Source organism: Panthera uncia, chromosome X, assembly GCF_023721935.1.
Source record: "Panthera uncia isolate 11264 chromosome X, Puncia_PCG_1.0, whole genome shotgun sequence".
Taxonomy (NCBI): Eukaryota; Metazoa; Chordata; class Mammalia; order Carnivora; family Felidae; genus Panthera; species Panthera uncia.
In genome coordinates, this window is record NC_064817.1 from 90641115 (window position 1) to 90666391 (window position 25277).

Sequence of the window (25277 nt, forward strand, 5' to 3'; positions counted from 1 at the left end):
TGCAGATCCGGAGGGGAAACCTCCGCGTCTGTTCTTGCAAGAAGCCAGCTGTGGTAACCTGGAGGCAATCTGCTGGGCAAAGAAGAAGAAAGGGTGCTCTGGGTAACAGAGAAGGTAATCCGGGAAGCGCGTCTCCCAAGTTTTCTCTGGTGGAAAGAGACGGATGAGAGTTGACATCCATTTCCAGCCAACCGAGCGGAACGAGGTTACTTGCACCATGCCTTCCCACCTCGACTTCTCACCCCTTGCCGCTTGGACAAAGCGGCCACACAAGGTGACTGGGGTCAACGATGTACTTGGCACGAAACCAAAGACCCGAGAGCCGGTCCCGTCCATATTCTGCCCCTTGGACCTCGGAAGGTTAAAGGGAAGATTGCTGAGGTTTCCCCTCTGCGTTGTTTCGCACCTGGGCTGATCCGAACAGTCGAAACTACTAGAAATGTCCCTTTCCGCGCCCAGGCTCTCTTCGCCATTCAGGGAAAAAAACTGTACCCTCAGACTTAAGTAGGGGCTTAGTGACTTTCAAACTCCCATTCCCAACATTCACATCTTTACATTGTTTCCACTTTTTTTTTTTTCCTTTTTGCACATTACGCTGAGCCAGGCACTGTGGACTTCTAATCTCTTTTTAGCCGGGGAGGGGGAGAAACCGGCGCGAGGTTTCTCGCGCTCCCCGCCGCAGAGTTAGAGTCCCCATCCCACCGGGGTGTCCACCCTGGCGACTCTTCTCCCAGTTCCCCACCCAGTTGATGTGACAGGCTCGTGGCCCAATCCCCTTCCAGGTTCCCAGGCCGAGGGCTAGCACCACCCGAGCCAATGGCGGCGGCCGAGGGGCGGAGGGAGCGCTGGCTTTAGAACCACTGCCGCAAAGATTCCGAGAGGCAGAAGTTGTCCGGGCGCGTCGGTCGGAGGCTGTCGGGCCAGATCCGGGACTCTGCGACTTTATGTAAGTGCTTTGTGGGCACGGGAGGGCACGACGGGAGCGAGTACCCGGGGCGTGGGCAGGCGTGGGTCCCGGGGAGAGCATCTCCGGGCACCTCTGCCGGAACGTGCCCCGCGCGCGGGGACGCGGGGCGGAGAGGGGGCTGCAAAAATTCCAGTCCCAGCCCTCGGGCGCCAAAGCGATCGTTGGCCACCGCGATGGGTGGGAGTGACAGCGGGCCCCACGACCACCCGCCGCAAACACGTTTTCTGCTCTTAACCGCAGGGATGGTGCTTTCTCGCTAGTTGCTCTTAACTTGTTGCCTACCTGCGGCTGCAGTCCTGGACGCCAACCCTTGCCCTTCTCCCCTTCCGTGGCGGCCGCCCCGAAGTGGAAACCGAGCGCCTAACTTCCCTCCGTCGTCCTTCCCCGGCTACTGCCATCCCCCGCCCCCCGCCCCCTCCCGCCCCGGACTCAGGAAATCCCGGAGCCGGCCGCCTGCGACGCCTCCAGCCCCGGCTCGCCCGCCTCGGCTGACCTCGCGGGCTCACGCCAGTTCCGGGGCGCTGAGCGGCTGCCTTGGCCCAGGGAAGGAGCGGGGCTCCGACTGCCGGCCTCCCGCTCGTTTCCCTGGCCATTCGCGAGAGCGCCGCGATCGCACCGCATCTCCCTATGAGTAAGCACTTTTTTCCTTTCAGTAGCACAACATCTCCGGGCCAGTAGGGCAGAACCTTTCGGCTCTCGTCTCCCCCGACTCCGCGCCCTCGGGCTGCTCCCTGCTCGGCTCCTCGGGCTCTGTAGCCCCGAGCGCGCGGTCGGGGCAGCGGCAGCCCGGGACCTCCCGGGGCTCCCTGAGAGGCTGAGCGGCAGGGGCAGTGGGAGGGGGTGATGTGCCCTCCCCGCCTCCCCCCCCCCCCACCACCTGCACTTGCCGCTGTTTACTTTTTTCCACCCGCGGTACTTAAGCGCTCTAATGAGAGGCCGGGGGACGCTGACCACCCCCTCCCTGGCTTCTTGCCAGTCCCAAAGTTGCCGCCGCCGCTGCTACCGCTCTAGCGTGCTGGCGGCTCCGACGGCCCGGCTCCAGCACCGGAGACGATCCCAGGCTGGGAGGTGGAATAAGGTTAATGCTTTCTGACACTTGCCCGACGCGCTGCCTCTTGCTCCTCACCAGTTCTGCACACCATCCCTAGTGGTGCAGGTTGGGCTTAGAACTAACTGCGTTGGAGAGCCTCACCGTATAGGATCACCCCGACAGGATGCTGGGGGTGCCTGGCCTGTTTCGAGGGAGGGGGTGGAGTGGGGGCACAGAGCCTGGCTGGCCGCACTGTAGGTAGAAAACGTAAAGCGAAATGACAGACTCCTGAGAGGTAAGCACTTAAACTCGACTTTACCGATGTCACACTGTGTTTGGGAGCCTCAACGTGATCCTGGAGATGCAATTTACAGTGAATTCCACCGAAGCGACCGATGTCCCACACTTGCTGATTGGCATCACGTGCCGCAAATCTCTGATGCCCCTAGGGTAATGGTCACATGACTTCTTTTTCCTTTAAAACTGGAATGTAATGGCTGAAGCCCATTTTCCAAAAACAACCGCGACAAAAAAGCAGAGGGGGAGTGTGAGCTAGCCCGTACTCCAGGGAATTCTGCTTGGATTTGGACGAGGGGAACAGAAAGGGAATTTGGTGCTCAGATTTTACCCAAAATAAAGACAGGAGCTGTTTTTGAAATAAGGGCTTGAACTGTGTTTGTGCTGGGACGTATACCTCCCCAGGGGCCTTTCAATCTACTTAAGGCTTTCCTGAATTCAAAGCATATCTTACTGATTATTTTCTAGGAAAATCATCCTTCTAATTTACACCCACCTCATGCCTAAATGATACTTTTGAAGCTGTATTCTGTAAGATGGTGTTAAAAAAAAAATAGGATTTACCCATATTCCTGGTTCTGGCCTATATTCTAATTGAACTGTTCTCTTTATTAGGCATCTACTTGAAGGTGATGGATCATTTCTTGACTAAAATTAACCACCAGTTATTTGTGGTTTGGAATTAATTGGATCAGAAGTCAGGCACAAAAACTGTGGATTCTAAATTTGATAAGTTGAGCTGGTTGCGACTTTTCCTGTCAGAATCTGTTTTTTAAAAAAGTGTCTCTTTTTTAAATAATTATTTATTTATTTTGAGAGACAGGGCGCAGGCTCCTACAAGCAGGGAGGGGCAGAGAGAGAGGGAGAAAATCCCAAGCAGGCTCTGCACGGTCAGACCAGAGCCCAAGGCTGAGGCTCAATGTCACCACCAGGAGATCATGACCCGAGCCAAAATCAAGAGTGGGAGGCTTGGGGCGCCCGGGTGGCTCAGTTGGTTGAGCTTCAGACTTTGGCTCAGGTCATGATCTCCGGGTTCGTGAGTGGGAGGCACCTCCTCGTCAGCTCGCTGCTGTCAGCCAAGAGCCCCCTTCGGATCCTCTGTCCCCCTTTTTCTGCCCCTCCCCCGCTTGTGCTCTCTCAAAAATAAAACATTAAAAAAAAAAAAAAAGAGTGGGAGGCTCAACCAGCTGAGCCACTCAGTATCTTTAGCCGTCAGATTCTTGATGCAGTAATGAGAGGACCATTACCTGCCCAGGTGGCCCAAGATAAGGTTGCTGTTGGAAAAACGTGGCAGGGCTGATAGAGAATATACCCCAGAGTACTGAAATGGGCAGAGGAAAAAAAAATAATAAAAGTGGGCAGTGGGCAGAGGAATCTCTGAGGTCAGGAGTTTAAAAGCTTTCCTTATTTACAAAAATGGATCCAGTTGATACATATTCAGCCTTGAAACTAGGGCAGCTATAAATGAAACTGGGAACAGTTAAGACATTTTGGCTTTGTATGCATTAGCCAAAATAACCCTTCGTCCACTGCAGCAACCTCGGAACGACTTGAGCACTCTTTTTTTTTGTGCTGTGCTTGGGTTCCTGAGCCTAAAAACAAGAACTCCTCTAAAGCATGTAGTTCTGACCCCAAGGCTAGCCTTGTGGCACAGATTAGCTCAAAGTGGATTTAAGCTACACCTGGGTTATTGAAGTTAGCTATGCTGGTTGATAGAACCCCCTAGTGGAGGTGAGGTGATAATAACATTTTAGATTGAACTCCTAATAAATATTTAACCTCAAAAAGAGAGTACAACTATCCGATGAGGTTGAAGTGGAAGGGAAATGAGCCCTTTTCAAAATATTATTAAACCCAAGGCTCCTGGGGGGCTCAGTCAGTTAAGTGTTCGACCCTTGATTTCAGCTCAGGTCATGATCTCGCGGTGGGATCCACCTGCTGACAGCTGGGTTGGGGGCGGTGCGCACACAGTCTCTCAAAATAAATAAATGAAAGTAAAAAAACTCATAAAAAATATTATTAACTCATGTCAAAACGGGATCATCTCTAGGCTCTCAGCCTACACGGCATTTCATTTGTCTTCAGATGTGCACTCATTTAAAACCACTGACCTTGTTACTGACTTCATTTGGGGGGTATCGTTTAGTGAACTCAGGTTTTACCATCAGGGGGTTGTGAGTCTAATTCTGAATCTCTGTTTGATCTAGCAAGTTATCAACCTCTTTCTTTATTTGGGGTAGGGAGCCAAATTATGCTCTGCCTTGACTTAGTACAGACACTCCACACTGAAGTCCAGGGTCTCTAGTCTGATACCATCATTTAGATACCATTGCTAAAAATGTCTTGGCTTACGGCATTTTGGGTGGAAGGATTAATTATAATTGGTAAGTAATATTTTGGTTGAGATTACATCTCTTCTACAAATGGTTACATGCACATTAGACCCAACTGTTTATACTGGCAGAACGTCAGTATCCAGAGCACTATCTGAACCAAATGAAATTTTGCTCCTTGGCAAACCACATGAGTGTTACTGAAAAGAAGGGATAGCTTGGCCATGGTGCTGGAGAACGAAAGTGATTTCTTTTTGGTGAAACTGACCGGGAAATAGGAAGAAAGACCACTTTCCATGATTCCATATTCTGTTTTAGGCATTACTTCCACTTGCCTTTCCAAGAAATTTACTGACATGATATTCTTACCACATATGATAAAGTCATGAATTTCTTACTGTATTTCATGTAGCCCAATCTAGGTGAAACATGACTGCTAAACTCTTTTTTGCTGTTTAGGACAGATTCCAAAAGATGCTGGTATAAAATTGAAAATGAACATCTATCAGTACATGACAACTTGGGTATCTGGTTTTAGAATCATTTCATGTTTGCTCATATAGTAAGTTTTCTTTTGGTTAAAAGTAATCCAGAGCGGGAAAAATTTGATCTGTGAAACTAATAAAACACAGTTTAGAAGAAAACAGCCAGATCATGTTTTGAGTCTGTGTGATTATTCTAGAGAATGATATACCCTATAATGTACCTTCACTGTGTTGGAGGTTTCAAAAGCTTTTCGGATACATTACACTGTTGGAAGCTATTTTAGATACGAATGGTCAGCCCTAGCTGTTTTTAGTTATGATACAGCTTTGGTTATAGTTATGGCTTAAAAATATAAACTGTCTACTCCTGAAATGTCAGTCTTAGAAGGTCATAAAAATTCAATATGCTTAATAATATGTAATTTACCTTCATCTTAGCACTCAAAAGGCAACTGTCAGTATGAAATGTTTTAGGGAGGAAAAAACAATGCCTTTAAGTGAAAATTAAAATACTAGAGGAAAAGTATGTTGGACTTAGCTTCAGAAGAACTCGATTCTAGACATGGCTCTGCTATTGACTCCTACTTTGACCTTGAGAAAGTCACTTAAGCTTATGTTGCTAACTAACATTGAATACATTTTGCATTTTCTCATTTATACGGCTGAGGGCATGACTCCAGGTTTTTGTTTTGCTTCGATTTTTTTTTTTCAAATAGTTATAGTCTTATTTCAGTTACATTAGTTGATTTAAAAATTTTTAATGCACCTGTATGGAACCAAGCTAAATACCTTGTTGGCAGACTGGTAGCTTCAGGAAAGCTTCGTTTTTCTTAAAGGTCTGGAAATGTGTTTGATGGTAAGGAGGTAGTGTCGTTTATTGGAAAAGGCACTGAGCATGGAAGGCAGCGGCTTTTCGCTCTCTACGGTTGGGACACACAGGCCATTGTAGGTAAATCACACAAGTTCTCGATGTTCATGTTTGGATCTTACTTTATTAAGCCATCTGTTTCCAATCTATGTATTTCCCAGGCATGCTGAAAGGATAAGTGAGATATGGATAAGTGAGCCTTGGTTCTTCAGCAGACAGGTGCTATATAAAATCAAAGTACTGTAACAGTATATCACTGAAACGCTAAAACGTCAACAAGGTTTTATGGAAATGGTAGAAATCTCATCACTGAAGTCTCGCCCCATTTTAACTTGTCTGTAAATATTCTCCAGCCCTCCAGTTTTACAAGCAAAGGAGAAATAAAGGCAGACATAATAAAATGAAAAATAAGAGAAATGGTTAATGACAAGAGAATAAAAACCTATATGTAATACTTTCTTATATGTTTTTTTTTTCCTCTCAAATATTATGCCAGGCAGCCTGGTAAAGCCATTAATGTGATGGGGTTTTTCCCCCCCTCCTTCTCAAGTAACTACTGAGCAGTATTTTAGTGTTTGTTGGTAATCATTACAGAATCCTTTGGCTTATCCTACTTCATTCTTAGTTTTGTGACTGCCCACAATGGGAGGTCTTGTGTAAAACTGCCCACGGAGAAAGCCAAGTGCTTCTCCTTAAGCAAGTACCCTTTAAAGGAGTGCAGGTTTGGAAAAGCTCCTAATGGAGGAGATAATCTGTATATTTAAGTGCAGTGCCATCATTAACACTGAAAAGATGAGAAGTTAGGTAGATCTGTGTTTGAAAAGCAAGTTGGATAGCTGGCTTCTGAGGTGCCCTTTTTACCTCCCACCCTTAAAACGGTTAACACGGAATTAATTTTCAGTGTTTATTGTCACCTTGCCATTTATATGCTGGTGCATTAACCATTGTCATTCCTTGCATTATCATGCATTTTTATTTTGTTGGTGAAAATTATGTTTTTATCTATTAAATGCCAGTATAAGCAAAATACGGTGTTTATATTAGTTTCGGCTGTACGATAATAGCGATTCAACAGTTCTGTACATTTCTCAGTGCTCAGCACCAGAAATGAACTCTTAATCCCTTTTGCCTATTTCACCCATCCCCCATCTACCACCCCTCTAGCAACCACCAGTCTCTACATTTAAGAGACTTTTTTCTTTTTTTTTCTTTGTTCATTTGTTTTGTTTCTTACATTGCACACATGAGTGGAATCATACGGTATTCGATAGCATTTGTCAAAATATCATTTGTAAAGTGATAGTACTTAATTAAAATGAAATAAGCAGTTGTAAAGTGATAGTACTTAATTAAAATGAAATAAGCAAAAGGCCAGGAGTTAAAGGACTTTTGAAATAACCTGGTACCATGTGACTACTTCTGAAGAGTGGGCTCTTTTTGCTAATAGAAGTCAATTTCTTTTATAAAATCTCATCTCTTATTTCTATCTCTGCTTTAAAAGACTGAATAGTGGGGTGCCTGGGTGGCTCAGTCGGTTAAGCGTCGGACTTCAGCTCAGGTCTTCAGCTCAGGTCGTGATCTCATTGTTTGTGGGTTCGAGCCCCACGGGGGCCTCTGTGCTGACAGCTCAGAGCCTGGAATCTGTTTCGGATTCTGTGTCTCCCTCTCTATGTACCCCTCCCCTGCTCACACTCTGTCTCTCTCTCAAAAATAAATAAACATTAAAAAGTTTTTTTAAGATTCAATAGCAAATTATTTTTTGTAATCTTGTAACCCATTTATTGAAAATCCAACTCTGATTCTTTTAAGCTGTGTATATATGTGTATATATATATATATATGTGTATATACACACACACACACACACACACACACACGTATTATATATATACATTATATATACATTATAGATATAATTTACATGTAGCATATATAAAGTTTTTATCTTCTATGAAATAAATTTGTAAAATCAGTGTAATAGCTTTGAATATTTATTATTACATTCTTCATTATATGCTGATTACATAGTATTGCATGCAGATTAACATTCTGTAATTGACACTATCTTTCACAGACTAGTGTAATTTTTCAGCATTTTTTTTCTGTATTTCATAACTAGTTTGTGTATTCCCATTTTTGTCATTTCTTTTTATTCTTTTGGGCATTTGGGGGCTTGTATTTCAGGTGAGAGAGAATTACTATTATAGACTGCAAAGTGTTTTCTAGAACTGCGAATGATAGGAAATGCTATAATAATCCACATGTATGATTTAATTTACTGAAAAAGTATCTTAAGTAGTGCAGACTTAAAATTTTTTTAATCACTTTGGGTTAAAAAATACAGTCACTGTAAAAATGTTAGAAGAAACTATAAAAGGATTTATAAAAAAGAAAATGAAACTTACTCATAATCAAACCACCTGTTCATATTTTTTATCTTTTTCCAGTGTAGAAAGAAAGTTAGGTATTTTTTTTTCTTTTTAAATTTTTTATTTAAATTCTAGTTAGTTAACATACAGTGCAACGTTGGTTTCAGGAGTAGGATTCGGTGATTCATCACGTACATGCAACACCCGGTGCTCATCACAAGTGCCCTCAGTACCCATCAGCCAGCTAGCCCATCCCTCACCGAGAAAGTTAGATATTTTAAAAATTGGGATCATACTGTGTATACAGTTTGTATTCCATTCTTTCCACTCACTACGTTATGAACATGTTTTCACGTAATCAAATATTTTTGAAAAATTTTTAAATCACTGTGATCTTCCACATAATGAGCATCTCCTCATTTCTTTTCACTAATTCCAGGTTGCTGCAAGTTTATGTTGCTTCCATTTCTTATAGATAGGGCTTCAGTGAACATCCTTGGGCCAAAACCATTTTTGCAACTCAGATTGTTTCTTTGAGATAAGTGTTTAGAAGAGAAATTGCAAAGATTTTTGTTTTTAAAGATGAAGTCCTTTGACAATCTCTGAAATTTAAACATTGGCTTAAGCAGAAAAGAGCTTTGATTGCAAACAGTGTATTCCAAAAACAAAAACAAAAAAGGCTGTTCTTTATATAGTATATGGTATTTGACTCTAAACTGAAGCTGGTTTAGGTAAAGTATATGTCTCGGAAATATTTTGGTTTCCTCTGATCTACTTCGCAGGTGCAAAGCAGGATGAAGGAGAATCGTGTGGGGTATATACAATCATAGGAAGTTCTATTTTTTAAAACGGAACTGTTAATGGGGGAGGGGAGACAGGTTTATTTTTAAGTTGCCTTTAGATTTCAGGTTGTTCTAAAATTCGGTTCAAGTATACAGAGCTTATTTGTGACCGTGTACCTTCCATATCCTAAAGGAACTTTTAATCTTGGAGTTGGTAACATGACTGTGTTTGTCGATAGGCTTTTTTTTTTTTTTTTTTTTTTGTCTCAGGCTGTTGGTCCCTTAAATTACCATGATGTCACTCAACAAATTCAAAGTTTTATATTTCATTCATAAGCAGAGCTCCAACTGTGGTAGGAATTCTGATGCTGCCACTTAATTTGTGCCTAGTTTCAGTGTGCAGTGACTCCCCAGATTACAAACACTAGATTTAACAAATATTTTGTATATTTGCTCTCTCAAAAATAAACAAACATTGGGGCGCCTGGGTGGCTCAGTTGGTTAAGCGTCCGACTTCAGCTCAGGTCATGATCTCACGGTCCGTGAGTTCGAGCCCCGCGTCCGGCTCTGTGCTGACAGCTCGGAGCCTGGAGCCTGCTTCGGATTCTGTGTCTCCCTCTCTCTCTGCCCCTCCCCCACTCACTGTTTGTCTCTCTCTGTCTCTCTCTCAAAAATAAATAAAACATGAAAAAAATTTTGTAAGTAAAATAAAATTAAAAAATAAATAAATACTAAAAAAAAAAGTTTTGAAGGCGGTCGGGGGGCGGGGGGGGGGGCGCCTGGGTGGCTCAGTCGGTTAAGTATCTGACTTCAGCTCAGGTCATGATCTCATGGCTCCTGAGTTTGAGCCCCGCATTGGGTTCTCTGCGCTTGGGATCCTCTGTTTCTCTCTCTGCCCCTACCCCACGTGTTCTCTTTCTCTCAAAAACAAATAAACATTAAAAAATGGAAAAAACCCCAAATATTTCGTATATTTGAATGGCTCATAGTACATACACTGCATGTCCCTCTCTAAATGTATCCCGTGCTGTTACACAGCCTCTCTCCTGGTGTTTCTCTCCGTCTCCCAGTTCAGCAGTCTCACTAAGTGCCATGCCGGCCTGGACATAGCACGATGACCCAGAAGTAACGTGGAAGATGGGTCTGACCTGACACCTCAGTCCTACCACCTCCTTGTGTTTTCTTTCCAGAGGGATCATCTCCAACTGTGTTTTATAGTCAGGATGTGTTTTAGCTTGAAATGTGAGTTCCAAGGGCTCTGCTAACTTATATCTCTGTGACACTGGGGAAGTTCTAGATTCACCATTTACAAAATGGGGCTAATACGACTTGTTTTCAGTGTTGTCCATAAAATCGAATGAGAACATTTATAAAGAAACTAGCAGATAGTAGGTGCTCCATAAATATTTCCCTTTTACAGGCCAATGAATGTTGCCTTAGATGATCTTGTCAGGTGTCTAGATATCTACCTGGTCACTTTTCCTCAAATTCAAACTGTTTTTCCTTACGTATCACCGTTCAGGATAAATCAGGGAGTTTATTTTTTCTGCTTTACTTAATGGCATTGTGAAAATATCGCTTTCCATTGCTTTTTATTGTACATAGGGAAGATTTTTAACAATGATGTAGGTTGAAGAAGCTTCTTGACTTAAACTAGGAAAACTGTTTACCATTTAGTGTATCCTTTTGTGAAGTTATGCCATCCAACGGTTTAAAGAGCTTGCCCTCAAAGGACCATTGGAAACATGACTCTATTCATACATTAGAGAGACCATTATGAACTTATTACTACTAACAAATATAATTAGATCAGGAGAAAAGGTAATAATAGGTAATGTTGATGCTTGACTGGGGGAAGAGGGGAAAAAAAGCTTCAAAATCTTCAGTGTTACTACCGTAGGATAAATAGACACGTGAATGTTAAAAAGTTTACCTTGGTAAAAATACGAGAAAAGAGAAAATAAACTAGTAAAAAAATTCAAGTGCTGGGGAAGGCAGAGGGTTATAAACGAAATCAACTTCTTTCCAAGACGACAGACGTGTGGCCTTTAGAAATGGTTGAATCCAAAAGGTATTAATCTTAGATTTATGATGCCCGTTATTTCCTGTAATGGAAGTTTTCAAAAGCAAAAACCAGGAAATGATGAAGGACACTGACACATTCAACAAATATTTTGAGCAGTTTGTGGGTCTCCGGTTTAAAGCTACAGTTGAATCATTTTTACAAGTGGCTACGTAGAATGAAAAGTGTGTTATTTCGTCTTAGGATAATTAAAAAACCAATACAGCCAAATGGTCATGACCGTAGATAAGCAAAAAGTAATATTGACAGGTTTACATGTTTAAAAATATAGGCTGGCCCATACGTTGGGTGTCTGACCCTGAATCAAAGTGTTCCGGGATTTGTTGGCCTGCTGACCAAAAAAAAAAAAAAAAAAAAAAAAAAAAAAAAAAAAAAAAAAAAAAAGCCAAACTAGAGTATATTTATAGGTGCAAGCCAAAGATGGGAAACTTCCCTAACCAGAGATTTGTGTTAAGAGGAAGGGAAGGATGGGGCGCCTGGGTGGCTCAGTTGGTTAAGCATCTGACTCTTGGTTCAGGTCGTGATCTCATAGTTCATGGCTGGAGCCCTGCGTCTCCCTCTCTCTCTCTCTCTCTCTCTCTCTCTCTCTCTGCCCCTCCCCCACTCTCTCTCTCTCTGTCTCTCAGATAAATAAATCTTTAGGAAAAAAAAGGGGACACAGACAATTCCTCAATTAGTCTGTGGGGTGGTTTCATCATAAAACTGAAATGTTTAATGAAGACTGTTAGGTGCCACGGCCACCAAGGTGGATAAGATACACCTGCAGTCTCGTAGACGAGAAAAACACAAAATACTGCATTTCATGAAGCCTAAAAATATTCTGACATGTAGAAAATGGGGGCACCGGGGTGGCTCAGTCAGTGGAGTGTCCGACTCTCGGTTTCGGCTCAGGTCAGGATCTCACCGTTCACGGCATCGAGCCCCGCGGCTGGCTCTGCGCTGACCGTTCAGAGCCTGCTTGGGATTCCCTCTCTCCCCCTCTTTCCCTGCCCCTCCCTCGCACTCGCTCTGCCTCAAAATAAATAAATAAACATTAAAAAAAAAAGGGAAAATGAACTTAAATATGGCCCTTATTCTCAACGTAAAATATTCCTAAATTTAAACCTTGTGTGAACAAAGACATGCGTTTATAACCCAATGTAATCAAATCTAAACTAAGAACAAATCAAATTTAAACATTGTTATTTCTTTGCAATAATTACTGCATCCTAAAAAAAGTGCCCACTATGAGTTAATTTGACTTAAATAGAACATTGCTCAGCCTATAAATGAAGGTCAGCAGACAGCAGTGTCTTGGAATAAAATAGCCCTTTGGCAAGAAAATGAGCCACACCCCATTTCGTTTTTGCAAAAATAAAATTCTTTCCAGCTTCACTAAATTGTAGATGTGTGCATGTAGTTCTGCAGTAGATGATCCTGCAGCTGTGGAAACAGCCATGTGTGCAGAAGCCCTAAGAAACATCGATAAGCCATTATTCATACGTGCAGTTCTCATACTTTCTGGGGCATAGCGTTCTGGTCAGTCTTCTCTGACTCCAGGAAGGTAGCAGGTAACTACTCCTTCATTTCCTGCCTTAAACTTCTTGATTGCCACAGGCTTTAAATTGAGCAGGAGAAGCCAGGATTCAAAGTCTCATCGTTGTTTCATTTTGGTGGGAGAGCATCGAATGCTCTCTGTACTGTGGACGCACCATGAAAAGAACCGTACTTCTAGGGAGAAAGGAAAAGAAACCCCGAGGGGCAAGCCCCATTCTCCTGGTTCTTTCACCGTACCTGGTACAAGGCAGGTCTCCATATATACATTTGAAAGAGTGAAAAAAATAAACGGCTGTGAGTGGCCTTTGCTGATAACGATAAAATTATGAAAACCTAATCAGCAAATTAGTAACTTATGAAGCACACTTAATAAACTACATAATGATGTAAATCTATAAGAAGACTAAGCAAATGGGTTCCTTGGTTTTCTTTCTCTTTCAGTTGTTTTAAACAAATGGTCAGGAGTGAATGTTATGGATGGCACCTGCATTGTGATAACTGATTAATTTTAGAACCAAAGAGGAAATACATATATATATGTATATACACATATATATATGTATATACACTTTTTTATTAAATGTTTTTATTTATTTTTGAGACAGAGAGAGACAGAGCATGAGCGGGAGAGGAGCAGAGAGAGAGGGAGACCTAGAATTTGAAGCAGGCTCCAGGCTCTAAGCTGTCAGCACAGAGCCTGATGTGGGGCTCGAACTCACAAACTGTGAGATCATGACCTGAGCCAAAGTCAGACGCTTAACCGACTGAGCCATCCAGGTGCCCCTATATATATATGTATATATATATACTTTTTGAAGCAGTTTTATTGAGTAAAGTATACAGTTTCAATGGATTTTAATGTACTGAGATACATATAATCATAACCACAGTCAATTTTCAAACATTTTCATTACCTCAGAAAGAAACCTCATACTCTTTTTTTTTTTAAGAGAGAGAGAGAGAGAACAGAGAGAGAATCTTAAGCAGGCTCCATGCTCAACGCAGAGCCTTGACTCTGGGTCTCAATCTCACGAACCATGAGATCATGACTTGGGGCCAAAATCAAGAGTCAGACCTTTAACCAACAGAGCCACCCAGGTGCCCCTAAAGATTTTATTTTTGTTTTTTTTTTTTTGTTTTTTAATGTTTATTTATTTATTTTGAGAGAGAGAGAATCCCAAGCAGGTTCTGCGCTGTCAGCCCTATTTGGGGCTCGAACCGACAAACCATGAGATCGCGACCTGAGCCAAAATCGAGAATCGGACTTGTGACCAACTGAGCCACCCAGGTGCCCCATTTTTCTTTTTCTTTTTTTAAAATCAGTTATTTCTTCTTCTTCTTCTTTTTTTTTATTTTAGAGAGAAAGAGGGAGAGCGGGGGAGAGGGACAGAGGGAGAGAGGATCTTAAACAGGCTCCATGCTGAGCATGGGGCTCGATCCTACAACCCTAGGATCATGACCTGAGCCAAAATCAAGCTCAACCGACTAAGCCACCCAGGCATCCCAGAAACCTCATACACTTAAGCTCTCATTCTCCCCAACCGCCTACCTCCTCAACCTCCCACCTCTCCAACCTTAAGTAACTGTCTTTATAAGTTTCCTCATTCTGGACTTTCATATAAATGGAACATATAGCCATGTGGTCTTCTGTGACTGGCTTCTTTCACTTAGGATAGTATTTTCAAGGTTCAAGATACATGATAGCATGTACTTCATTCCTTTTTATAGCTGAATAATATTCCATTGTACCACATTTTATTTGTCCATTTATCTGTTGAGAGACATGTGGATTGTTCCCGCTTTTTGGCTATTAGGAATAATGGGCAATGTTAATATTAAATGTCAGGGCACCTGGGTGGCTCAGTCGGTTAAGCGTCCGACTTCGGCTCAGGTCGTGATCTCGCGGTCTGTGGGTTCGAGCCCCACGTCGGACTCTGTGCTGACAGCTCAGAGCCTGGAGCCTGCTTCAGATTCTGTCTCCCTCCCTCTCAGCCCCTCACCTGCTCCTGTTCTGTCTCTCTCTCACTCAAAATTAAATAAACATTACAAAATATTTTTTTAATTTTTTTTTAACGTTTATTTATTTTTGAGACAGAGAGAGACAGAGCATGAACAGGGGAGGGTCAGAGAGAGAGGGAGACACAGAATCGGAAGCAGGCCCCAGGCTCTGAGCCATCAGCCCAGAGTCCGATGCAGGGCTCGAACTCACGGACCGCGAGATCGTGACCTGAGCCGAAGTCGAACGCTTAACCAACTGAGCCACCCAGGCGCCCCACAAAATTTTTTTTTAATATTAAATGTCTAACCACAGGTCAGCTAATGAGGTTGAGGTGGTATTGACAAGGTGACATTTCATTTATTCCAATTCTGTTATTGTAAATCTTTGCTTTGATTGACTCTGAGCAATACTGATTTCTGTGTCTAAATGTAGCTCATTTTTAGTTTCCTAATGTTTAGTAGCTTATTATCAACTTGTTCCTAATTCTTTTTTCCTTAGTAATATGTTTTAAGTTTATTTTGAGAAAGAGAGACAGAGAGTGCGTGCATGAGTGGGGGGGGGGAGTGCAGAGAGAGAGGGAGAGAAAGAGAATCCCAAGCAGGCTCCATGTTGTCAACCATGGAGACCAGCCCGGGGCTCAACTCCACAAACCATGAGATCATGACCTGAGCCAAAACCAAGAGTGGGACACTTAATTGACTGAGCCACCCAGGTCCCCCTCCTTAGTAATATTTGTACTTGAATAATTGAAAGCCTACAAAAATTGTGTAATCACCTTTGCTAAAAGTTACTATAGTAATATATCTGTATAAAATTTCTTATTCACATTTATTGAACACCTACTATTAAGTTTTAAATATTAAGTAGTGCACAACTAAATGTTAAATGCTTTGAAACATAATGGTTTCAGTTGACCTAGAGCATTATTGAGCACATCTAATATTTTTACTTTTTATTTATTTTGGAAGTTTATTTATTTTGAGAGAGAGAGAGAGCGCACAGCACGAGCAGAGGAAGGGCAGAGAGGGAAGAGAGAATCGCAAGCAGGCTCCCCGCTGTCAGTGCCCAACTTGGAGCTCGATCTCACAAACCGTGAGATCATGACCTGAGCCGAAATTAAGAGTACGATGCTTAACCGACTAAACCGCCTAGGTGCCCCTAATGTATTTGTTTTTTAATTTACTTCTCAAACATGAAACGTATTCACAGAATCAAATTCAAAAGCTGTAAAGGGACGTAAAGAAAAGAAAATGAGTCTCCTGCCCCTGACCCCAGTCTCCGATTTCCTTTTCCAGGAGGTGACCATTAGAACTAGTTTCTTGTGTATCCATCCAGAAATAATATGGAGTACATTTTATTTATTTAATTATGTATGTATTTATTTATATATTTATTTATTTTGAGAGAGAGAGAGAAAGAGGCAGAAGAGAGGAGAGAATCCCAAGCAGGCTTTGCATGGTCAGTGAAGAGCCCATCACAGGACTCAAACTCACGAACCGTGAGATCATGAGCTGAGCAGAAACCAAGGGTTGGAACACTTAACCTACCGAGCCACCCAGGCACCCCAATATCGAGTACATTTAACGCTTGACATGTTCAGAAGAGCTTGGTGTTTTACATTTAGGAAGTGTGATGTTACAGTTGAGGGATTCTTTACCTTTTGACTTAACTGTGAGAATGAGAGATTATCAAAGGAGAATGAAAAGAATCACCTTCAGTTTCAGATCAGAGATTTTCTTTCTAGCACCCTTGACCACCCCAGATTCACCTGCATGGCATCAGGTCAAAATAGCTAATGATACCTAGAAACCGCCTCTGCCATTATGTCCTCGAGTCAACCCACAGAGAAGTTCTTGGACCCAGGCTCCTTACTCTTATGGGCACTGAGTAAGACTAGGCAGCCCTGAAGAGAAGGGTTGTAGTTCAGTCAAGAAAAGATATCATTTCCAGGCGAGCCATTTGGAACTTCCTGTATAATTACTTAATTCATTTAACAGGCCTTTATGAATCGTCAACAGTGTGCCAGGCAGTGGTATCACCAAGATAAATAAAGCAGGGGCGCCTGGGTGGCTCAGTCGGTTAAGCGTCCGACTTCAGCTCAGGTCACGATCTCGCGGTCCGTGGGTTCAAGCCCCGCGTCGGGCTCTGGGCTGATGGCCCGGAGCCTGGAGCCTGCTTCCGATTCTGTGTCTCCCTCTCTCCCTGCCCCTCCCCCGTTCATGCTCTGTCTCTCTCTGTCTCAAAAATAAATAAACGTTAAAAAAAAAAAAAAGATAAATAAAGCAATGCGCCATCATTTGAAGAGCTCAGCGTCTAATCCGGCCACGGAGTTTTACAGATGAGGTGACCGAGGTCTAGTTGCTCTTCTCGCTTTAAATGTAAACACCACAGCCAGAAGCCAACTTTGTTTACTAGGAAAACCAATTCCTCTCTGAATTAGCTTATTTTAAATGGTGTTTTCTTTCAGATGTTAACAAAATGGCAGGTGTCAAGTCATTAGTGTTGACATGAACTCTCCGAGACGCGCTTCACCTGTAACTTCAGCAGCTCGGTTTAACTGGACCAGCTCTGCCGTCGCTAATGGGAATTCATTAGCAATAGCTTTCGAGTGGTAAATTATTTTTCTAGGCCATATATTCAGTCCGGGTGACTCTTACGCTACCAAAGCTGCAGGTTTAATTACCAGTCTTAAAGAGTTTCTTACACTGTGATGCATCCAGAAGACTTTGAAAACTCTAATGCCGATACATATTGGATATACGTTATAGGATTTATCACTCTTGATTTCTCTGAAACTGGATTTTATCAATCTTGGGGAGCCAGTATTTCCTCTTTGTTTTACTCCTCACACACACACACACACACACACACACACACACAAATCCATTTCATTTATTTACTCAAAGATTCACCGAGTGCCTTCTACAGATCAGGTACTACACTGAAACAGACAAAAATTACCACCCTTATGAGGTTTACATCCTACTCGGGAGAGATAAAAAGTAAGCAATGGTGTAGTGTATTCGATGGTAATGTGTTGTGAAGAAAATTACAGCAAGATTAAGGTTACAGGGACGGGGAAGAGGGCCCCACGTTAGGCTCTGCACTTACAGCGCTATAAAATAAACGAACTTTCAAAAAAGACACGAAGGAGACCAACGAGTGAGCCACATGAATATCTGGGGAGAAGTGGCACTTAAGTAAAAAATTCCAATAACAGATACCTAACTTATCATGCATGGATGCGTTTTAGCCCTGAAATTCTCCTTTATTTCCGCTTTTTATTTTGGTATCGAAGAGGGAAAAAAAAGTATCTTTTACCCAGATCAGATACTCTAATGGAGTCATGGATTGACCATCTATGCTAAGACTACTATGTTAATGGTTATATCAATAATGTTTTGGAAAGATTAGTGGGAATAATGCTGAAAACAGAATATGGGGGGCGCCTGGGTGGCTCAGTCATTTAGCATCAGACTCTTTTTAACAATTTTTTTTAGTGTTTCTTTATTTTTTTTTTTAACATTTATTTATTTTTGAGACAGAGGGAGACAGGGCATGAACGGGGGAGGGTCAGAGAGAGGGAGACACAGAATCGGAAACAGGCTCCAGGCTCCCAGCGGTCAGCACAGAGCCCGACGCGGGGCTCGAACTCACGGACCGCGAGATCGTGACCTGAGCCGAAGTCGGACGCTTAACTGACTGAGCCACCCAGGCGCCCCGAGTGTTTCTTTATTTTTGATAGAGAGAGACAGAGCGTGAGCAGGGGAGGGGCAAGAGAAAGAGAGAGAGGGACACACAGAATCCGAAGCAGGCTGCATGCAGGCTCTGAGCTGTCGGCACAGAGGCCGTGAGATCGTGGCCTGAGCTGAAGTTGGACGCTTAACCAACTGAGCCATCCAGGCTCCCCATTGGACTCTTGATTGCAGCTCAGGTCATGACCTCAGGGTCTTGAGATCGATGCCCAAGTCGGGTTACATGCTGACAGCACGGAGCCTGCTTGGGATTCTCGCTCTCCCTCTTATTTCTGCCCCTCCCCCGCTCTCTCTCTTTCAAAACAAATAAATTTTTTTTTAATTAGAAAAACAGAATATGGAATTATTGAGAGTAGATTTTCTTCTCTTTTCCTTATCAGTTTAGTTGTACTATAGTCTGTGTTTAAGTCTTAATTAGATTTTTTAAATTTTACTTTGCCATGACCATAGTGCAGTTATCAAAGCCAAGGTGTTGATACTGATTCAGGCCAAGATGCAGAACAGTCCCATCACTGCTAGACTCCCTTTTGTTACCCTTCTATAACAACACATACCTCCTTCCCCCTCTGCCGTCTCTACCCCTGAGAACCATTAATCTGTTCTGCCTTTCTATGATTCTGTCATTTCAAAAATATGATATAAATGAAATCACAGAGTATATAACATCTTGGGTTTTTTTTTTTTTTCAGTCCGCATAAATTCTCCAGAGACTCATCCAAGCTGTGTATATCAACACTCGCTTCCTTTTCCTTGCTGAGTCGTGTTCCATGGTGTAGATGTTTGGGCCATTTCCGTTTGGAGCTATTACAAATGAAGCCACTGTAAACATTGGTGTATAGGTTTTTGTGTGGATGTAAGTTTTTGTTTCTCTAGGATTAATGCCCAAAGAATGCAGTTTCTGGGTTGTAGGAGAGTTGCATGTTTAGTTTTGTAAGAAACTGCCAAGCTGTTTTTCCAGAATGACTGTGCCATGTATTCTCCCACCAGCAGTTTTTACGCATCCTTGCCAGCATTTGGTATCGTCACTGTTTTTTTTTATTTTAGCTCTTCTGATAGGTGTGTAGGGATATCTCATTGTGTTTTCATTTTGCACTTCCCGGTGGTTAACGATGTTGAACATCTTTTTACGTGTTTATTTCCTATCTGTATATCCCCTTTGGCATAATATCGGTTCGTGTCTTTAGCTTATTTTTCTAACTGTATATTTTAAATGTTGAGTTTTCAAAAGTCTTTATATATTCTGGATAATAGCCCTTTGTCTAATATGTGGTATACAACTATTTTCTCTTAATCCATCACTTCTCTTTCCATCCTCTGAACCAAGGTCTTTCACGGAACAAAGGTATTTATTTTGACGAGGCCAAATTCATCGCTATTTCTTTTTAGGGATTGTCTTTTTGATGTCCCATCTAACACCTCCTCACCAAACATGGTTCCTGAAGAGTTTTTCAAATTTGTGTTCTAAGGTTCTGTGATGTTATGTTTCACATTTAAGCATGTGTCCCATTTTGAGTTATTTTTTTTTTTTATTTGAGGGAGAGCGAGAGTGCCTGTGTGCTTGTGCTCCAGCCGTGGGGTGGGGGGGGGACCAGTGGGGGGGCAGAGAGAGAGAGAGAGGGAGGGAGGGAGAGAGAATCTTAAGCAGGCTCCATGCTCAGTATGGATGCCCAATGCAGGGCTAGATCCCACCACCCTGGGATTGTGACCTGAGCTGAAATCAAGAGTCGGACGCTTAATCAACCGAGCCACCCAGGTGCCCCTTGAGTTAATTTTTGTATAAAGGTGTGAGGCTCAGGGTAGAGTTCTGTTTTTTTGTGGTTGTCCACTTGCCCCAGCACCACTCGTTCACTGAAGTACTTCCTCACCCTTGTCACAGATCGGTTGAGCATATTCGCGTAAGTCTGGTTCTGGGTTCTGTTGACTGTTCCATTGTTCTGCATCTTCTGTCTTGGTTCCTGCAGCCACGAGGCAGGACTTAACACCAGGCAGAATGATCCCACCCACTTTACTTTTCAAGGTATTTTCCCTATGCTAAGACCTGTTTCTTTCCACACAAATTTTTAGAACAAGCCGGTCTGTGACTCCACAAAACCGTGCTAGGGTGTTGCTAGAAATTCTAATGCCGTAGAATTTTGTGATGGCGTATGTGATGTTAAAGAGGTTAAAAAAGGGTAATTCCAATAAGGAAGACAATTTATTTTCCTCTGTGGTCTCATGCTGGGTCTCATTTTCTACAGGGATCCCAATTTTTATGGTTTTCATTTCTTATTTGTTCTGTTAAAGATTTATTTATTTATTTATTTATTTACACAATCTCTACACCCAGAGTGGGACTCGAACTCATGGCCGGGAGGTCAAGAGCCACATGCTCCACCGACTGAGCCAGCCAGGCCCCCCCAACTGCTATGATTTTTAAAACACTGAATGACTATTAATTGGTCATTTCGCTTCAGATATAACTTGGGTGTCTTTTTTAATTGCGAAAATTACCTTTTTTTTCCCCCAAGGATTGCCACATTCTTGATTTACATATATAACTTGTAGGTTCGAAATTATTGATCTATTTTTAAATTTAAAACTTTCTTGAAGGCTTACTTCCAGAATTTTTAAGACCCCCTCCCCCCGCATCAGATTTTTATGTACAAGATTCCTAAACCTATTGTTCTGCCTTAAGGAAGTTATGGTTTACCTCTCCCGTTGTTTTAAACAAATACATTTCCTCAGCGCAAAAGAGGATATGCCACTAAAGCATCGGGATTTAGGGTATTGCAGTTTGGGATGTGCTTATTATTCTCATGCTTTGATCTTTGATTCTGCAAAAGAAAAACTTAAACATTACAAAAAGAATCTGATAAACCTCTTAGTTTAAGTAGGACACTTGGAAACTTACCCGTAGGTGTTAAAAAAAAAGGGGGGGGGGACTGTTAAATTGATTAGGGCTTAAGAAGAATGGAAGAGAAAATGTCACCTTGTTGCTTTTGGGTGAGGGAAAGTGAATGAGGTCATGCTTTCATTTCTGTCTTGCTTTCTCAAGATAAAACTTTTCCATGCTTCTTTCTGCTAAATGATTTAGGGTGGAGGCACCCCCCCCCCAACAAAAAAAAAACCCAAACCTCTGGATACCTTTCCTGTCCTGTTTATATTCTAGATTGGCTTTTATTGCTTTAACAAAATATATCACTGGTGGCCTATAACATTGTGAATGTGGTATTAAGTGGTTAGGCTTAGAAAGCAGGAATTTGAAAAACACAGTCCAATTCTACTACCTTAAATACGGTTAGCAGAATTACTTCTCAATAATGAAAACTTCCCTGGGTTGGAGCCAATGGCTGATAGTTTCAGTGCGATCATTACAGTGAGGATTACTACCGCTAATATCAACCGTAGTTTCTTCCCGCAACAACACCTAACTTTGCCTTAGGTGATGGTCGCAGCTGCACCATAACCTTCCCCATAATTGGAAAAAAAAAAAAAAAGTGTGATTTAAGGAAGAATGCAGTGAAATGGTACTCATCGTAAACAGATATTCTAATTTCTTTTTTCACACATAGGTTATCTGCACTTTTTGGTATTTATTTGGTCTAATGAGGGACTTAATAGTTCATTCTTTAAGGCAGTGAGTTCTCAGAATCAGTAAGCCTATGACAGTCTACCCCATCAAAAGAACACTGCTGATGGCTTTAGCCAGTTTTCAAGGTAGCATAGTACCAGGCAGGGGGATAAACAGAGAGGAAAGAAGTTATCCTTGCGTGGATGACTTTTTGCTAACAATATGATTTTTACCAAGTGAAGGCCACACAAGCCATTTGATTTGTGGCAGAATTATAATGAGACTTTTTAGCTGTACCAGGTTAACAGATTGCCAAATAAAATATTGAGCGAGCAACACTGGTCAGTTACAATTCATTCTCTAAAAATGTGAGCCAGCTAAGTATAATGTTTATGGATCCAACTTCATTCTCAAGGAAATAAAACCGGGGCATCTCAGCAAAAATATAATTAATAACATTTATGGGGCATCTCCCATATGCTTGAAGAGTAAGGCCCTGTAACACTTTATGACGCCCCAGTATTTTTGTGGCCAATCGGAGGGATAACCCTACATTGTACTCAGGATTCTGTGTTGGGCTAAATTTAACAAATGACCATTATGCGTGGAAAATAGCAGCCATTGTTGTTGAATTAAACTCTCTCTGGAGATCAAAAAAATCTTTTCATGAAGCTAATAAAAATTAATGGCAACATAACCAAAGAAATTAACATAATATAAGAGAATGGATAGGAGCTGAAAACCTAGTGCAATTGTGGAATTATACCTAGTACAGGAACCCTAAGCTGTCTAAAGCTGGGGACTGTTTGTCTAAAGAATTCCAAATGTATACATGCACAAAAAATTAGATTTTTCAGCTAGACCTTTAAGCCAGCTGTTCATGACAAACTCCCAGTGAAATGGAATTAATTTGTGTTGTGTTCTGAAAACGTATATATGTGCTTGCAAGAATTACAGGGAAGAATTAGGCTCCTATGGAGTACTTGGTGATTCTTAAAGTGAATATTGGCAATCTTAGAGACGTTTTATTAGACAACGAGGCAACAGTTTTTCTCTGGGAACATGTCTCCACAATAATAGGGGAAGTCAGAAACTATTTCATATGCAAATATATCTGAACCTCTTCATGAATGCATTTAACACTTTGAGGTGATGGCGACATCTGGTAACAAGTAGAAACCAGCGTCTTATAAACTATGGTTTCATGTTACCACTTCATCTGAATTAGTCATTTAAAGGGGTTTTCTATGTCTTCCTAAGAACCGACAAGGTTAATCTTGGACTAGGGCAGGCAGGCAGGCAGCAAATGCAAAAGCCGCTCTTTCTTTTGAAGGTTTCAGTATTCCTTGTGAGGTCCAAAAGTGCTCGTTTTAAAGTTTAGAAAACTAAAGCAGTGGTGTCTTGACAGCTAAGTGAGATTTCTCTTTCTTTGTGTGGTAAGTTTGAGGGAAAACTCGATAGAATTCAGAGTTCTTTATACTTTCCACTCTCCTTCTTTTCTCTGAAGTGCCTTCATTTTCTCAAAGTGGAGAATTTTAAAAATCCTTTCCTACATATTTCATTCAGATACCATCATGGATTCGGGGCCACTGGAAAGACGTAACCTATCATTTGTTTTGCCACATTAGCTCTCAGGAATCATCTTGTTTTGTAGAGTTACCCAATGTGACAAGAGTAGATGCCTTTTACGTTTGTATTTGTTTGGTTTGCATTAAAAGAGCTATGTTTGCTCTTTGTTATGTAATAAACCACGATAGCAGGTGACTTTCATTCCTTTGATACAATGTCATTAGCATATATTCATTTAACAGATACTGACTGAGTCCCTACTGTGTGCCAGGCAGTGTTCTAGATGCTGGAGATACATTGGCAAACAAAGCAGACAAATCATTGCCTTCATGGAGCTTAATAAATATTAAATATTAAGGCAGTAGAGCAATCTTAAATTATTTAATGCTCTCAACTTTTAAAGACTTCCAGGGCATGAGTTTCGAGAACAGTGTTCTACATTTTATCTGAAGTTTGAATAGGGAAAAATTGACAATTTGTTTGGAATATATGGCAATAAACTGGAAACTGATAAGTAAATAGTTGACTTTTGGGCTGTCACTTTCATTTTTCATTAACGAGTGTTCTCATTAGACCCCTTGGGTGACCGAGGAAGGGTACTAGTTTAACATGGGGATTTATTCTTTAGGATGGGCTTCGTTTGTGTGCAGGGAGGTGCTGAAAAGACTCACTAGCCCTAGAAATTAATGCTAACATATGGCATTTGTAAATGTTGCCTTCGGTCCTCTGAAGAATTCTAGCATACTTCATGTTCCCCATGGAAAATGAATGTATTGCTCAGTTATTTTTGCAAGAGCTGACTCAAAGGAGATGACATGATGGTTCCTGTCCTGCAGTGAAATAAGATGATGGCTTGGGGTGGAAAACTGACGAGGTCATGCCCATATTTGCTCACATCCCTTGTTCGTTTCCTTTTATAGAGGAACACCAAAGAGACTTTCGTTTCCTAGTTTTTACGTTTCCTCTTCGCATTTTCTTTTCATGCCGGTTTTCCTCTCCCTTTTCTGAAAATTGCATTGATGATTTGGAATTCCATCGGCTCCCATTGTGCTTTGCAGTAGTGTGGGTGCCACTTATGGTGGCCACGGCAGAGGCATGATACCCATTTTAGGGAGTCCTTTACATATATGGGCACAGACGCTCTGACTGAGGGGTGTGGAAGGCATGTTTCATAACTTTTATATTTCCTGATGCCATCTAATACACTGCCTTTTACACTGTTTGTCTAAGTGAGTGAATACGAGCCAGGAATTTTGTTTTTGCTTGCCAGTATACTGAATACTTTCTTATAAGCACACGGAATTTTTTAAAACTTATTTTCATGGAAATTTTCAAACACACAAAGTAAAAATAACATCATGAACCCCCCCCCCCGCTTCAACAATGATCAATATTTACCGTTCTTATTTCATCTTTTCTCTCCCCTTCCTTTATATTTGTTGTTGGGGCTTGCTCTAAAATACCCCATATGTTACCCATGAATACTACAGCGCACCTGATTTTTAATGTTTCTTTTTCTTTTTCTTTTGTTAAGTAACCTCCAGGCCTAATGTGGGGCTTGAACTCATGACCCCAAGGTCAAGAGTCACATGGTCCACCGACCTAGCCAGCCAGGCACCCCTAGTTTTTAATATTTTAAAATAGTAATAATTTC

At 41.9% G+C, this 25277-nt stretch overlaps 1 protein-coding gene across 4 annotated transcripts in view; it reads left to right on the forward strand.

The window, feature by feature from the left end:
• The first annotated feature begins 207 nt into the window (after window positions 1–207).
• Window positions 208–25277, forward strand: part of PLS3 (plastin 3) — a 91722-nt gene continuing 66652 nt past the window's right edge. For 2 of the 4 annotated variants that reach the window (XM_049644220.1, XM_049644224.1), the window contains exon 1: window positions 659–946. The gene's annotated coding sequence lies outside the window, so the exon portion shown is untranslated. Of the gene's footprint in view, window positions 275–658; window positions 947–1411; window positions 1599–25277 lie in introns of those variants that run through there. The other 2 variants (XM_049644221.1, XM_049644223.1) reach the window with 2 other exon arrangements.